This window comes from Falco rusticolus, chromosome 4 (genome assembly GCF_015220075.1).
Source record: "Falco rusticolus isolate bFalRus1 chromosome 4, bFalRus1.pri, whole genome shotgun sequence".
NCBI lineage: Eukaryota > Metazoa > Chordata > Aves > Falconiformes > Falconidae > Falco > Falco rusticolus.
The window spans coordinates 104,376,588-104,393,400 of NC_051190.1; the positions used below are offsets into that span (position 1 = coordinate 104,376,588).

The following is a 16,813-nucleotide window of genomic DNA, read 5'->3' on the forward strand; positions in this document are numbered from 1 at the left end:
AGCAGCCGTCCTCTGGGCTCTCCAGTTTGTCCCTACCTTGCTTGCACCGGGGGCCAAAGACAGGACACAGAAACAGCATTGTCAAGAGCAATAGTCACCCACCTCAGCTAGGTGGCCACACTCTTGCTAATACACATCAGCATGCTATTAGTCCCCGTTGCTGCAACAGCACACTGCTGACTGATTCAGTGTTGGTTTTTAATCACTATACACTTTTACTCCTACAGTTCCCATACCCTAAGAATAATGGCTTAGAAGAAAGCACGTGATATGGATGGACACCAAATATCCCTTGGGCAATATATAATATAGACAAGAAGCCAATGTTGTAGCTAATATTTTTCATTAAACACTTACAAAGAAAAGAAGCCAGGCATGGTCTTACAGCCACGGAGGTGAACCCAAATTCTGCATGGAAAAGGATGGCAATATGCCACATCTTAAGCAGTAAATTTGCAAATCAGTACACTAAATCTGAGAAGTGCTCTGTTTCTTTTCCTGATTAATTTTTAAATACAAGTATTTTAGCTAAAATATTAACATCTACTGATGGCTGAAACAAGGTGGCTGCTCTGAGTTAAAACTCTTTAAACTATGAAAATGCAAAGACTTTAACATATTTCACCTTGATCACACAGCACTGTTTTACAGGTCCCCTTGACATACAGAGCACCATAGTCTTACCTTCCTTCCTGATCTCAAAGCAAGCTCTTCTAAGGATGACCTCAGAGGAGCAGCATGAAGCATTCAACAGAAAAATGCACTGCTTCATGAGTGGCATCTCAGATCACCTAAACACAGATCACTGTGGAACAGCATTTTTTTCAGTGACCAAACAAAGAAATATCTACATTTAAAGCAAACTGAATGTGGTTTAGAATGTAGCTATACAACTTCCTGCAGCTGACCCCAGAAAAAATAAAAGACATATGATCTGTAACTTCCTTTGACTTTTCTTTGAACTCTAGATGGAAACCTTTAAAAAGCAGGATTTTCTTACTAGTTACTTCTAAGTTTTCTGCTAAATTAAATTTCAAAAAAGTACCTAATGCTAAAATATTTGCATGTACCAATACCTTGGGCTAAAGCGCCCTCTCTTAAAGAAAAAGAACTTCTAATCATTATTTTGAGATAGGGTCTACTGCATTACTTTGATAAATGAGCAGTACATATCACTCACTTGACAGCATAAATTCCAAAGTATTTGCAGAGAATCTAGGCATAGGTCAAAACAGATACAAGAAGATGTGAGAAAAGGAAGATGTGTTACCTGTACTGAGCTACTGAGAGTGACCTTAATTGCCTGGCATGTCCTTGCAGAGAGCGAATCGGGTTTCATTCAGAGACCCAAGGAAGGCAGCTTCCTATACAACTTCTGAGGATGCTCCCCATATGCCAGAATGGGTTTAATAAAGATTCTATGTATCATTTACTTAAAGCCTGTCTTCTATTACGTTGCTCCCTGCAGCAGCAATATGTAGCACCTTTTCCATATCTGCCTAGATAAGAACTAAAACCTCCACAATCATGACTACCAAATACTGCAGCAATAATCAGCAGTCCTGGACCTTAAGATTACTGGGTGTGCAAGTTCAAAACCTGCCCCCTTAGCTGGCATATAATTTCCACCTGATCACACAAAATGTGTTTTAACCATCAAAAATAGTCATGGAAATATCTACATACACACACGCGCGCGCGTGCACACACATACTCTTACTCTCTCATCTCTGTGTACCGTACGCAGAATATATGTTACAGATATATCCAAAGTAAATAAGCCTTCAGCAATTTAATAATAGTAACAAACATAGGTGTCTGTAATATTCTGCATCCATGAGAGAAAAGCCATGGCAAACGCACCGGAGCTGTTGCATGGTGGCAGTGTCCATGGCACCTCCTCAGTGAACCTGCTGCAATTCTGGAAATACACGTGCTCCCAGCCCCACACTGCTGTCTATCAACTCCCCACGCCAGCCTACTAAACGGGAGACAAGCTGTAGCCCTGCACAAGAAGTAGTAGAGAAATTAGTGCGTCTCACAAGAGAGGCCCCTCTGCCTGCAACCAGCCCAAACACACACATCGGCACAGGATTCAACTAACTCAGGTCTGAAGTTTTACACACAACATGGAAAGGTTTTGCCATCACTGGTCTAACAGGGAGGACAAAACCCACCCTGTGTGCAAAGCTTTTTTAACACCTCCAAGGCTGGCACTTTTACTTCTCCAGGTTTGAGGGTTTTTTCCCCTTCAGCCTATCCTCTCCATTTAGCTTACATAGAGACCACCTACCGAGCGCCATGCTAATTAGCAACAGCTTGCACTCCGTATTAAAAAAAAAATAGCCCCCCCCCCCAAAAAATATCTAGTGAAAAGGGAAACTGTATGAGTTCATACACATTTCAACTGGCCTATTTTAATTATATCTAAATAATTTTAATTCTGATCAGCAGACTTGCCATAATGGCTGAAAAATAAAGTCATAAATTAGATCTGTGATATGGTAGGATCTACTGCCCTACAGACTTGCTATAAAGCACTATTGAAACATATATGGCTGTAATCAAAGCTGACAATAAAAAGCTCGTTGTGTCAGGATATAAGGAAGAGGTGAACAGCAGAGAAAAGTTAGGCTGGCATAGGAAAATCTAAAACCTCCAACAAACTAAATAAATATTTAACCAAGTGAACGTCTTTCTGCTTTCACTAACACGAGTAGCTCCTAAAAAAAAATAAAAAAAGGATTCCTTATACTTTTTACAAAGGCATATAGTGATAGGACAAGGGGTAATGGCTTTAAACTGAAAGAGGGTAGATTTAAATTAGATATAAGGAAGCAATTCTTCACTGTGAGGGTGGTGGAGCACTGGAACAGGCTGCCCAGAGAAGCTGTGGATGCCCCATCCCTGGAAGTGTTCCAGGCCAGGCTGGATGGGCCTTTGAGCAACCTGGTCGGATAGAAGGTATCCCTGCTCGTGGCAGGGGGGCTGGAACTAGGTGATCTTTAAGGTCCCTTCCAACCCAAACCATTCCATGATTCTGTAATTACAGGTAAATGTCTATTCTACAAATTCTCCACGCTTTCCTGTATTTATACAGAATACTGCACATTGCTTTGAAGGACGGAAATACGATGAAACTGACATTTCGTCAGGATCTCAGGACTGAAAGACTGTCTCCTATCATATTTAATTAGAACACACCCTACAAAGAAGCAAAATTTGATGTAATTTTTTCCCCAATGACTTGCTTAAGCGTTAACAATAGTTTGCACCTACAATATGCATTGTAATAGACTCCATTATTATAATTAAGAACAGCTAAGCTATATTAGGGAATTTTAGTAACTACAGTCTCCTCCTAATATATAAATGAGAGTCAATGATACTGAAAGACAACAGATTTCATGCGGGTAATCAGAGTTTGATGCTACAAGATATTACTGAAACAACAGGTTATTAAACAGGCAAGAACATATTAAGGCCTCATGCATAAAGTAACTATTAGTTCAGAAGAGTTAGAAGAAACTTCCACTATGACAAAAAGGACACCATAACTGCTCACAACAGTTGGATGACACTGGCTGGACTTTGTACTGCAACCCACTGTGGAGTGGCAGCTTTTTAAATCGCTACTGATAATACACTGAAGATACTGAAAATAATGATAATACAGAAGAACCATGCGCTGGGGTGCAAAGCAGTGGAAAAATAGATCTTTGTCTTGAAAATACTGGTGCTCCACACAAGAAAGAAATACAAGTATTATTGTATTAAACCTGCTTGCAACTCTGAATTTACACATGTGTAAATCCACAGAAGTCAACAGAGACTGTGTTTATACTGCATACCTCTCCCACCATATCCATATGGGCACAAGTATGAAAATGGATGGTCCCTTTCAGGCACATTGGCTCAAACTCCTACTGTACACACCTGTGGGCACCTCATAACCAGAAATTTGGTAGAATAACTTATTTCACTCTACAGAAAAGCGGGTATGTGAGAATACTGAGCCTTCTACGCTTTGCCCACAGTAGAGACCCATTACCCCTGAAGCAAGCCAGTATCAATAAATTACTTTCACTACAAATATAAACAAACCTACTTCAGCAGAAAACCAAAAAGTCATCATGATGAAACAGTCCTTGGTGATGTCACTCCTTCTACCTGGAGAGAACCGGATTTTCAAGTGTAACAGATTCTTTACTACACTGCCATTGGGGCAAAGTAGCCTGAAAATGCAAGCGGACTGCAAGACCCCTCAGCTCTGCAGGAAGGTGCAGACGAGAATCAGAAAAGATGCAAAATGCGACCATCTGCTTTGGAGCCAGCCTTTGCACTCTTCACGAGCATGTTTAGTCTCACAGAATGATGACAACCTGGGTCGAGGCAGATCCTATACTAGTAACCACTCTCATTTACTAACACTGACATTACCATGCAAGGACAAATCCTGCAACCCTTTATCTAGCATAAAGTATTTTGCTGGAAGCTTACCCACATAAAAATCTAAGGATCGACCTTCTCTGATCATTAAATCAGACACAGACAGATGCTGACACATCAAGCTCTTACCCAGGGCTTAGTTCATAAAAGAAAGATTTAATTAGCATTTTAAAACAAAACCACCTTTCTTGGTTAAAAACAAAACAAAACACACACCAACTCTCGATGCTCTTAAAATAAGAGCAATGTTTTTTTCAGTTTTGCTTCCAACTCTTCCCGAACGACATAACCAGAACTGCAAACAAGTGACGGCCACATAGCAACTTCTACCCCAATGACACCATTTGCACTGACACCACTTTACCTTACATCAGCCTCTCCCACGCGCATAGGCTCTTGCACTAGGAATTCAATTCCTTCAGTTAACCATAACATCATATATAATTAACCTACACTTGCTAAACTTCCTCATGAGAACTCCTCCAAGAGTAAGAGCCAAAAAGCCGTCTCGGTAAATTTCCTCTCTTTGGGCTGTTGCTGTACTGTTCTGTTGGGCACTCTTTGGATTCAGCACGGTCCTCGGACAGTAATATTTTGTGTTGCGCCATTAAATATTTTGTTTTCAGAATCCATGCTATTGCTTCCTGTCTGTCTTCAAAGATGAAGTTCGACTGCATTTATTGCCTGCGCTTCAGCCCCTTTGTATTTTGTTACATGTCGCTTGCTAAAAATGCTATTAAGCACGCCTCAGCCAAAGGCAAAATAGCAACGCTATCAAAACCAGCAAAATCCTGCCAGATTCAAACGACCGAGCTGTCACTCTAAATACACACCACAACGTAGCACTGGAGAACATCAGAACTGCATGAACAGCATTCCTATCACCCCCTTGCACCAGAGCCCGCAGTACGCGCGCACAGCGCCGAGCCTTCACACCGTGTTTGTGAAACGCCTATCACTGACCCGCAGCCGGCGGGGCCGCCGCGGGCCCCGGCAGGGCCAGCCCCGCTCACCCCGAAGCAGCCCCCGCGCCCCAGCAACACCCCGCGGCCGGGCGGCCCTGAGCCGCGCGTCACTCCCCGCGGAGCCGGGGAGCCGCCCCCGCACGCCTTCCCGGCCATCCACCGAGTTGCCGAACTACGGAACTATTCGGCACGCACGACGATGAACGAGTAAGCGGCCGCCCAAGAGCCACGCCGCGGTGGCCGTCCCCGCACGGGAATGTCATCCCGCGAGGCGCGCCGCCGGCGGGGCGCTGCCCTCACGCTCCCAGTCACTTTTTACAGCAAGCTCTGCCAAGGCCCGTCCGCTTGTTTTAAGCGCATCTGCAAACACCACGGGTTTATTATTATTATTTTTCGGCCAAAACAAGCGCCGTTTGTGCAGAGGCCGGCACGCGGGGCAGCAGCGCACGGCGGGGCTCCCGCCCCGGGCCGTCAGGGTCCCGCGCAGTTTGGCGCTTCCCGCGCGCGACTTCGCCGCACCGGACCGCCGCGCGACGCCGTCCCGGGCGCTTTTGTCTGCGAGGGAGCGGGGGCAGCGCCCGCGCCGGCGCCAGAGCGCGGCCGCCCACGGGAGACACGCGCACCCGCCCCGCGCACCCGCCCCGGCGCCGCAGCGCGGCCGCCCCGCTCCGCACCCGCCGCGGCTGGGCCGGGGCGGCGCGGGCCCCGCGCGGGCGCGGACACGCGCGGAAGGGGCCGCGGGGCGAGCGCCGCGCCAGCCGGGCTGCGGAGGGGGGGCGGCGGCACGCCCCGCTCCGCTCCCCTCCCCTCGCCGCCTCCCCCCGCCGCCGGCCGCGGCGGGCAGCAGGGAGCCCTCCCCGGCGCCGCCCGCGTTACCTCCGCAGCCTCCCGCTCCCGCCGCCGCCCCGCCAGTGCAGCCGGCAGCGGCGGCGGCAGCCCCGGACCCCCCGCCCCGCCCCGCCCCGCCCCCTGGCGGGGCCGCCGGGGGCTCGCGCGCCCCCTCGCCGCGCGCGGGCGGGGGGGGCAGCGGGCAGAAGGGCCCCCTCTGCCATCCCACCCCCGAAGCCCGGCGGGGGCTCGGCGGCGTGGGCGGCGGCGTGGGCAGCGGCGGGGCGGGAGGGGGGGCACGGCGGCCCGCTGGGCTCGTCCCCCCGCTCCCCAGGAGCTGTCTGCCGCCTCCGGAGCGTCGTCCCCCCGGGTCCGGGGGGCGTCGTCCCCGTCCCCGTCCCCCATTCCGCCTAGCGCCGGGGGCCAGGGCAGAGGACGGGCCTCGCCCCCCCCCCCCCCCACGCCGCAGCCGCCTCGCTGCTGTACCCGCGCTCCTGCAGCCCCCGGGGGAAGTTGCACTCTCGGCCGAGCCCCCGCCCGGCCCACCTCGGGGCCGGTGTGCCGGCCGCCTGATGCCCGGGCCGTCGCGTCTCCCGCGCCTCCCGCAGGCGCCGGGCCCGACAGGCGGCTCCGGCAGCGTGCGGTGGGAAACGCTGGGTTTCCGGCCGGGGAAGGAGCCCCGAGAGCGGAGGAAGGTGCGGTGATGCTCGGGCCGGGCCGGGCAGCTGCCTGCGAGCGGCCGGCGGGGCCTCCAGCCCGCTGGCGACTGCCTGCGTCCCAGCGTAGTGACCGCAGGGTCTTCGGGAGATAAACACGAGCAAAAATACACTCTATTCAGATTTTTGACAGCTGTAATGAGCTCAAGGAAGAATTATGTAAACATTATTAAGTGTAATAAACACATGTCAGCATTAGGCAGTCTTCTGTAGAAATGTTGGTAAAAGCCACGGTGAACGTTTTTTTCCTAATGTCTTTTTAACTTTATGTAGCTGGTGTAATAGGCCCCGTGCCTCGACGGAAAATCATTACCCGGTAATAGATGAGCCAGTTCGGAAGGAGAGCCACTGGGATACTGCACACTTTCATTCATAGATGCTACGTATTAGAGGAAGTAGCAGGAGGCCTGCCAACTTTCCCAATTTAATTATTAAGCTGTCAGTTCCTGACTCCTTGTTTCAACTTCCTGAGGCAACATCTGGCTGTAATAACAAAAATAAATAAATAAAATAAAATTTGATCATTCACTCAGCAGCACTCTATTTGCAATGTCCTTTTTGCTGCAACTTTTCTGAAAAAACTCGATACGGGGGATCTGGACTCAACATCTCTCTGAACCACCCGAAAGTAAAGACAAGAATGGTTTCGGCTGTGATCCTCAAGGCAAAGCTGTGAAGAAGGCTGTATCATACTTGGGCCTTTTTTCACCAAGTCCAATGGTGTGTGTTTTAATCTTCCTAATCCTTTTATTTAGAAGAACATCAGCATTTTTTTCACTGCATGAAGCTGAATGATATGACTTTGGGAGATTAAAAAAATAAAATCTTTTGCTAGCCAAGAATTTTTGCATTTTCATCAAACATTGCTTCAAAAGGGGAATGTTGGCTTCAGGAAAAAAAAAAAAAAAAAAAAGCCATAAAGGATATCAGATTAAATGCTACCAAATGTGAGCAAAACACTGAAGAGAAGTTTTAAAATATCCATGACTGTGTCTTCATGTGTTCTCTGGGTCTGTTTCATATGATGTGACAGCTTCAGCTCCCAATTTGTTATTGCAGTGGCTTTTGGAACTGTATGCCTCTTTGTTTTTTTTTTCATATCCTCGCTCAAATACATGCACACGCTTACAAAAATATGTATCTATATATGTACATGTGCACACAGAGGGACAGATACAGAGTGACTCAGCTCTGCGTTCTACTTGCTTAATCAGTTTTCAGAGCTCCAGCACTGTTCACTTATTTAAAATGCCTAAAGCCACCTTTCCCACATTACTTATTTCACTGCCAGGGTGCAGAGCCTTTGACAAAGCTAGGCCATCTACGCTGCCTTCTGTGGGTCACACTCTCCAAACTGCCTTTCGGCAGGTCAGAGGTCAGCCCTTCCATTAATCACACGACAGCTTGGGCTTCAGTGCTGACCCTGCACACCAGTCCTAGGGAATCCTACAAGACCTTTTTTTCCTGGTGGTCACTTGGAGCTAAGGAAGGAAATCGAAATCTGGAGGAAGAGGTCCTGCAAGCCCAAACCGCAATGAGATGGTATCAGGAATGCTGTGGGGTGACCGCCATCGCCCGTGAACATCATTCAGCACTGCTCAGCACTTGGGTCTCTACAATGCCATGGGACGGATCAGAGGTGTAACGACTGTGGTGCTAAGTGTGAGTTGCACATGTATGGCAGCAGCCCCTAATTCAGTACCTCCAAGTGTGACTCTGCCCTCATGCTCCCAGAGAAAGCACTCCTGGTTTTCCCATTCTATTAATTCTCTCTCCCATTAAGAAGTTAGGTGTAGAGATCAGAAGAGACTGAAGTCAGTATTGTTATCTTTTGGGGCTCCTGTCAGAGGTCTGACATGAGGTGGGCTTTTTGTTGGGGGTTTTTTTCCCTCAGAAGTTTCCTTCCTCTCGTAGCTTGGAGGAACTTCTGGAACATTTTATTGATTTCCTAGCTGCTCTTCACTGGAACTCCTCATAATTCCTGGCTTCCTAAGGCTTACTGGGTACTTTTCCTTTCATATCCTCTAGTTCAAGCAGCAGAAAGGCTAACTATCCTGTTAAGTAGGGAAGCCTTTCTTAAATCATTGAAAGAACTCTGTCTAGAGTTCCTTTAATATCTGTCTCCCATATCCTTTAATATCTGTCTCCCATCTTCTAGTTAAATAACTATGCCTCTTAAGTCCTCATAGGAGGGGATTGAATATTTTATATAAATTCTATTCAAGATTCTCCTGTTTTCCCTACAGTTCATGAAAGATCAGTCAGACTCTTCCTTTAGACTGTAAAGAAGAAAGAAAATAGAGTGAGGGAAGAATGTTAAAAGTGGATTTTCTGGTCAAATTCTATTTATCATTTTTTCTACCATTAGCCAGTTTCCATGTATAGGGCTCAGATTTCTTTTTAGAAAAGCCACTTGGGATTAAAAAAAAAAAAAAAGAAGAAGAAGAAAAAGAGAAAAAACACTCAAAACAAAACATTTTAAAATGCTCTGGATCAAAGCAATGTTTCTGAGACAGCAGCAATGACTATGCGGAGTCCTGTGACCAGATGTAGCTTTGAAAACTTTTTGTAGTCTCTTGCTATAGGAAGTAGAGTTTGTACTTGTGTACATTTAGGAGTCTGTCATCAATTTCCCTACTTCTTGCCCAGGAGATCCCTTGACAACTTCTGTGCCATATATGGATTCAGCAGTAAAGAGGAAACTATGCAAAAAATGAGCAAATCCTTTACAAAAAGAAGGTTAAAGTACAATTTAACACAGGGAATTTTAACAGCCTGCTAATGAAGGTCAATAACATAATGGATAAGACTACAACAGAAGTAATTATATATTTACAAATGTGACAGCAGAAATTAGGGTCTTCTTAAAAGTAGCAGCTGTTAATTGCCAGCCTTACGTACAGACCACACTTGGATACACTGCTAATTAACTGAAAGGGGAAACTAGAGGAGTTTCAGCTCCGAGTTACTTGCCGTGGACCTAGGGGGTCAAGCGAGAGATGCTGTTTCCAAGGTAGATCCCAAGCTGGGTAACATTTGTTGGCTATATGGAGGCAGTGATGGCTGTCTGAAATAGAATTGCCTACGCAGAAGAAAGCCAGGGGAAGTAGTATATGCTGATCCACTCGGGCCAGCCTCTGTAGCTAGTAAAGCAACCTGATGTAAATGAAGAGCCTCGCAGGTATCTGTTATTCTATGGTCTGGAGGCATCAGTTCATATAAAACTGCAAAATGTTTGAGACTCAGAAACTAAAATTATTTTCCTTAATGAAAAGGATTGTGTGCTGAAAGGAAGAAAAAAAACATCCTGCAGGATTTGAAACATCAGCCAGCAGACAAGAGAAATCCAGAATCCCACTGAGCTTGAGGGGCTTTCTGTACACCTAAATGAACATTTGTTGCAACAGCCAGCCCTCATCCAAGGACACGATATAATCCCAAGGTATTAATAATAACAACTCAATCCCTAGCAATATTCTTCCCCCTCCCCGCCCCCCCCTTTTTTTTTTCCTTGTTCCTACAAGATACTTATAAGAAGGAACATGGAGTCTGCGGACAGTGTTCAGAGCATGAATTTTGTCTCTGACATGCTTACTAGGTAACAGAGATGATATTTTACCTTTAGAGATGAAAAATAAAGCTGTGGTGCAATTGCACCATCATGCAACAATAACTGATGCTGGCAGCTGAGATTATAGTAGCGTCTGCAGCTACAAATACTCAGCTGGGACTCCTTTAGGCTTCTGTGTATCAGCTGGTCTTCTATTATCTCCTTGGGAATTGAACTAAGCAACACATGGGTGCCATGACTTCTGAATGCTTGATAAAGGAAGTAAAAAATGCAGCTAATGGAATATCCAACCAGTATAATTGATATAGTAAAACCTCCTCTACTGAGCTTGGTAATGACTTAACAAGTGCATGCATGAAAGACAAAGGAAGACATTAGAATAGCTAACCCACTTGTTATTGGGAGAGTTAATTAGGTACATTGTGTTTAAAGAACTGCTTCTTGTGGTTGTCCCCAGGATGGATTGCCAGGAAGTATCAGGTAGTAAGTTTACTGATAAGACAATATGAAGAACATGGGAGGACCATTTTCTGGGAGTGAAAAAAGTTATAACCCTCTAAGGAGTTAGGATGTAAAACTGCAGAAAGCAATGCCAATTTGTAAGAAATCTTATCACCTTGGCATATAATCAGTGACAATGAATTGAAACCTTAATTACAGAAAAAAGATGTACAGGGCAGAAAAAAATCTTACAAATGTGGAGGTAAATAAATACAGAGATCTGGCTAAAGTACTGTGGATTTAGCTAATAAGGAGAAACTCAGTTTGGGTGGAGAAAGAACAAAAATGTAAGTTACAGAAAGACAGATGTGTAAATCAAGCTGTGTTTGTATTTCTGGATTTGTCCCATACACTTATGATAACATGTAATTCCTACAAGATTTCTGCTACATCTTCTCTTGAAGGAACTCATGCATCTAGTAGGCACAGATCAGTGTTATTTAGAGGTCAGAAATTAAATGACAAGGGAATCCAAGTATTTGAGTATAAAAGCAGAGTATTTCATTCTTGTAGAGGTCCTTAAGGTGATCACAGTAGGTCGAGAGTTCACAAAGCACATGCATTACACTGCCTGCTACTTTACAAAGCACCGCCAAAAAGTTGTTACCAGACATAATAAGCAGAATTAAGTTTTGCTCATAGTATGCAACAGCAAAGTATGTTTCTCGAAAGGGTTTGGTAGCCCAGCCACTAAGGGATGAAAGACTGGGTACAGTTGAATATACACTGATGAAACATAGTATTGCAGTCTGGCCCCGCAAACTGCGTGTTCTGGCAGAGGAATCAGAATGGCTGTTATAAGTCAAAGCTTTAGACACCTTCAGACAAGTATGAACTAGTGTCTGTCCTGCAAGTAATGGAAGGGAGGTACTGTGTAAATCACATCGGTGATCCATGCTTAGAGTTCTGACCAGAGAAGAACAACAAATCTGTGTTACAGAGGTCCCTGTGTCATCTTTTTTATGTAATACCACTCAGACCTCGACAATCAATACTGTTCTGATAAAATTATTTTTGGATTCATGCTTCCTGATAAACTTTTGTATTTTTCAAAAACTGGCAAGGACCTTTGCACCTGCACAGGTGCCAGATGCAAAAGATGTCAGTGACATGGGACAGTATTTCAAAAGATGGACCAATATATGAGTCAGATGCAAGCATGCCGTCCTGGTTTCAGCTGAGACAGAGTTAATTTTCTTCATAGTAGCTGTTGCAGTGCTGTGTTTTGGATTTGATGTGAGAACAATGTTGCTAGCACACTGATGGGCTTAGTTCTGGCTGGGTGATGTTAACACTAAGCCAAGGAGCTTTCAGTTTCTCAGGCCCAGCCAGCAAGAGGGCTGGAGAGGCACAAGAGATTGGGAAGGGACACAGCCAGGACAGGTGACCCAAACCAGCCAAAGAGGTATTCCATACATATGATGTCATAATGAGTATATAAACTGGGGGAAGAAGAAGGAAGATGGAGACATTTGGCATTATTGTGTTTGTCTTCCCAAGTCACCGTTAGGCATGATGGAGCCCAGCTTTCGTGGAGATGGCTGAACACCTGCCTGCCGAGGGAAAGCAGTGAATTAATTCCTTGTTTTGCTCTTCTGGCATGCGTGGCTTTTGCTTTACCTATTCAGCTTTCTATCTCAACCTATCTGACCCCCTGCCCCATCCAACGGTGGGGGGAGTGAGTGCGCAGTTGCATAGTGCTTAGTCATGTGTGGCAACACGTGTGAAACAGAATAACAACAAAACCAACAAAGAGAATAATCTATCCATCTAAGAAAAAAACAGAAAAGTGCAACTAAGTAGTGGAAGGCTGAACCTAGAGGAGGACTTCAAAAAATCTGAAGTTTTCAGTATAATACGTTCCCAACTAATGGACCTGGCCCATAAGTTACGGACTCTGTATTCCTCCATAATTTTAGTCCATCTAAAAGGAGAACCCTGGGAATGACTACAGCATTCAAAATCTTTGTAGGTGGTGGATTCCCTAGTTTTGTAGGATTTTCTATAATATTGAAACTTGTATGGCTGGTTAGAGTTCTTGTAAAACTAAACAGAGGAAAAGCCATAAGAATCAGTGCAAGGAGCCATAGAGATATATGTGTCTTTATAAATGTGTTAATAAATGTGTAATTTTTTAATATACATGAATTATATATATATATAAATACAGAAAAGATAAGTCCTACCAGCACATGTAGAAGTTCTTATTTGCAATGTCCCAACTTCTCCCTGGCTCTGTTTCCTGAATTCATCCTCTAGGGCAGATGTTCAGTCCTGCAATTACTTTTGAAATTACATTCCTAAAACCTAACTCCTTAAGTGAGTAGTGTGGAGTGCAGTATGGAAGGGTATTTATAGGTGACTTATTTAACAGTTACTTTCTACAGTCTTTTACAAGTTGATTGCTGCATGGATGCACATAGTGCACCTGCCTTCCCTGGGACCTTACAGGTTAGTAATGGATACTTCATGTAACAGAGAATCAAGTGTGGTAATTGAACCTGTATTCTGTTGTATTCCAATACGTCCTTGGATATGCTGTAAGCAGGTGGCATTGGTTGAAGAAAATACTAAGCAGATGCTCAACTGGTAAACATACCATAGATCCATTGCTGCTGCAAGTTATTGTTTCATTTCAGGATCTGCTCCAGATTTGTAAGCAGTCCTGCAGACACTGCTGAATGATGGGGCATGATTCCAGTCTCCTTCTGGAGAGGTATCTGGTGATTAGGAAAGACCCCCCAGGACATCTCACAATGGCACTCAACACCTAGGTCACAGCAAGCCTCTAATGTCCCTAACTTGCGAGTCAGTTTTACACCAAGCATCTAGAAGCTTTCTGGCCATCTTCAGAGTATTTCATTCTTTTGTGCTTATTTGGAAATAATTCTCTCCAAAACAATACAAATGAGTAAGCAAACAAACAAGAACACCAGTAGGGTGCCTGTAATTGAGACCTTAGGCATAACTGTTTATTTATGGAGGATAAAACATTGATATTTATCTATGTTAATCTTTGACTACTTTCTAAGTCACATGGAACAGCTTATTAAAAAAAGAAAGGGTGATGTACAGGGGTAACAGCTACTCTGAGGTGGTTTGCGAAATCACATTGTCATTGTTTCATTCAACCCAGTGAGGTCAGAGTCTTCTAATCAAATTCAGTGAGTTTTACATCAAGCCTTCAGTCTGCATTCTTCGTTGTCACAAACACAGTTGGTATTTCTTATTATTTATGCTGTAGTACTTTTCTGAGTGTGTTTGGGTTTCGTGCAAATACAGGAAGAAACAGACTTATTGCTATGGGGATAAAAAGTGCCTTCCTAACTCAGGAAAATAGCCCTGTGACAGCTAGACTTGGTAAGTGTTACCGAGTTTCATCCGTTGCTCATATCTGACTGTAATTTGCTGTGGAGCGTTCTGCTATGGCTTTCTACAAGGAGCAATATGAAAATTGCATTGAATCGTATTCCGGAGTGAAAATGAAGGGGGAGGGAACGGGCACCACCACCCCCCCCAGCCTCAGCTAGAAAAGGCAAGCCCCCTCCCCGGGCCGGTGGGGGCCGGTGCAGTGAGAGCTCCCTCTTCCGTTGCAGATAGCCGCGTTCTCGTTTTAACCCAAACGTCTGGTTCCCTGCTAGATTTTGTCATTGCCCTACTTACCTCACATTTCTGTTTAAAATGAACATTATTCCGTTGTGTTCTTTTACTGCTTGTTATTGTTTTGTATTGTGGCATTGCTTGGGCTTTCCATTGACTAATACAAAAATCAATACCTCTTCCACAGAAGAAATTCTGAGTAAGCTGAAAGCAAATAATACAATTATCAAGGTACCATTTAAATTAAACTGAAAAAAACCCCCAGGAATGCACAACATACTAACACCAGCCTTCTCTCTTTATAGCTACTTGTAAGGTAGTACCATTGACATTTATGATCTGAGTGAAGGTTTGTTTAAAATGTCATCAGTTTTTGTAAACATGGAAAATACTTCTTGGAATGATTTGTACGTGAGACTATTTCTTAGTTAAATAACTTGTTTACTTCTTTCATTGCAATACACTCACAAGGTGAGTCTGAAACTTGTTTATCTGACAAGGTCCAAGCGCAAGCATGAACTTCTAACAGTTGGCTTTCAAAGACACTAAAAAATAATTTCAATAAGAACTATTTATGTTGGAAGTTGTGTTACCATCTCCCATTAATATGCCTCTTTCTGTGGCATAATGTCCTCCTCCTTTCCCCCCAGCTGAATGGTTCATCTACTTAAGTCTTTGGGGAAAGAACAGTCATTTGCTAAATGCTTTTACAGCCCATAGCACAGGAGGGTCTTGACCCGACTGGTCTTTGGCCTTAGAATATTTTAAAGGAATTTGTTACTTATTATTCTTGTGTGTAATATATCATGAAAGGTTTCCATTGCTCTCATGTTTTATTGAAGGTTATTTTTTATCCCGCTTAAATATGTCTCAGTTGCCCTCAGAGTATCAGGTTTACAGTGCGGCTTCTGCAATACAATCATGATACAGATCACATAGAATAATGAATGTGTTACAGTAAGTCTGGTGGATACATCAGAGAGGTTTTGCAGGAGGTGAGCTGATGATCTGAAAAGAGTAAGAGGATGTTATGGTGGAAGTCAGTAAGATCAGGGGGAGGCAACTACAGGTACAACAGCAGAGGGACCTGTCTAAGAGGAAACCTTGCTAGTGGGGGTGATTTTGTAGGTGATGTAGGACACACGTTGATAGGAAGCAAGGCTGCCTTAGTACCGTCGTTACAACCTGCTTACTGTAAATGTAATTGCTTGTAGACAATAGAAGACAATAATTGTAAATTACAAATTGTAATGCACGAACTGTAGTTTATATATAATATGAGACAATATCCTCCCTGTTAACAGGCTTGAAGTTTAATGCCTTACTAGATTATCATGCCAATAACAAAGTTTCGTTATTTAAAAGACATTCATTATGGGAAAAACAATCATAGCAGCAGTATTCAAGCAGTTAATCCACTATGCAGTTTTCCCATATTTCCAAGCTGTTGGTTGTTTTAAAAGAAGCTATAATTACATTAAATACTTCCCAGTGTTCAAAAGCTGGAATTGCTTGGCTTTCCACTAGGTTGTTATCTTGCAGTAAACATGGGTGAGGTGTGAGGTGTAATCACAAACAAAAAAGAAATTGGCATAGTCAACACTGTCTCATTAAAATGATGACCGCACACTGAAAAACATTTCACTTCTATACTAATTATTGAAGAATATTAACTTACCCATAACTCTACACTTACCCATAATTCTATACCAACGGTATAAATTTAGGCAGTGCACCTAGATTTTCCTTTCTCTAGCTCAAGATAAACACTTTGTCTCATAAAAAGTAACTGATTTTACCAATGAGACTAGATCCCTTTACCAGTAAAATTCTGGCAGCTTTAAGGAAGAAAAAAAGCTATATTCAGACCTATGAGACCCTGTATAGATACAGTATTGTCATAGAAGAATATCTGACTTTCAGTCCCTCCACCCCATCTTGCCTCTTGGTTTGCTTATCTAAGTAACATCCTATTTGCCAAAGGAATCCAAAAGAAGAAAGTAACCTCAAAGGTAGGAAAGCTGTGGTCAACAGCAACTGAATGTTACAACCACTGGAAATCTAGGACACACAGTCCCAGAATAAAATGGAGAATTTCCATCTCCAGTGTAATTTCTGTGGGAATATGCTTCAGCCAATGCTGGTGATTTACCAGAATGTTAGGAAGAAAAGTTAGATGAGTG

At 44.1% G+C, this 16,813-nt stretch overlaps 1 protein-coding gene across 1 annotated transcript in view; it reads right to left on the reverse strand.

Annotated features, from left to right (window-relative positions):
* RARB (retinoic acid receptor beta) overlaps nucleotides 1–6,325 on the reverse strand; it is a 333,134-nt gene extending 326,809 nt beyond the window's left edge. The window contains exon 1 of the mRNA XM_037384094.1: nucleotides 6,291–6,325. The gene's annotated coding sequence lies outside the window, so the exon portion shown is untranslated. The remainder of the gene's footprint in view (nucleotides 1–6,290) is intronic.
* Nucleotides 6,326–16,813: the final 10,488 nt, after the last annotated feature.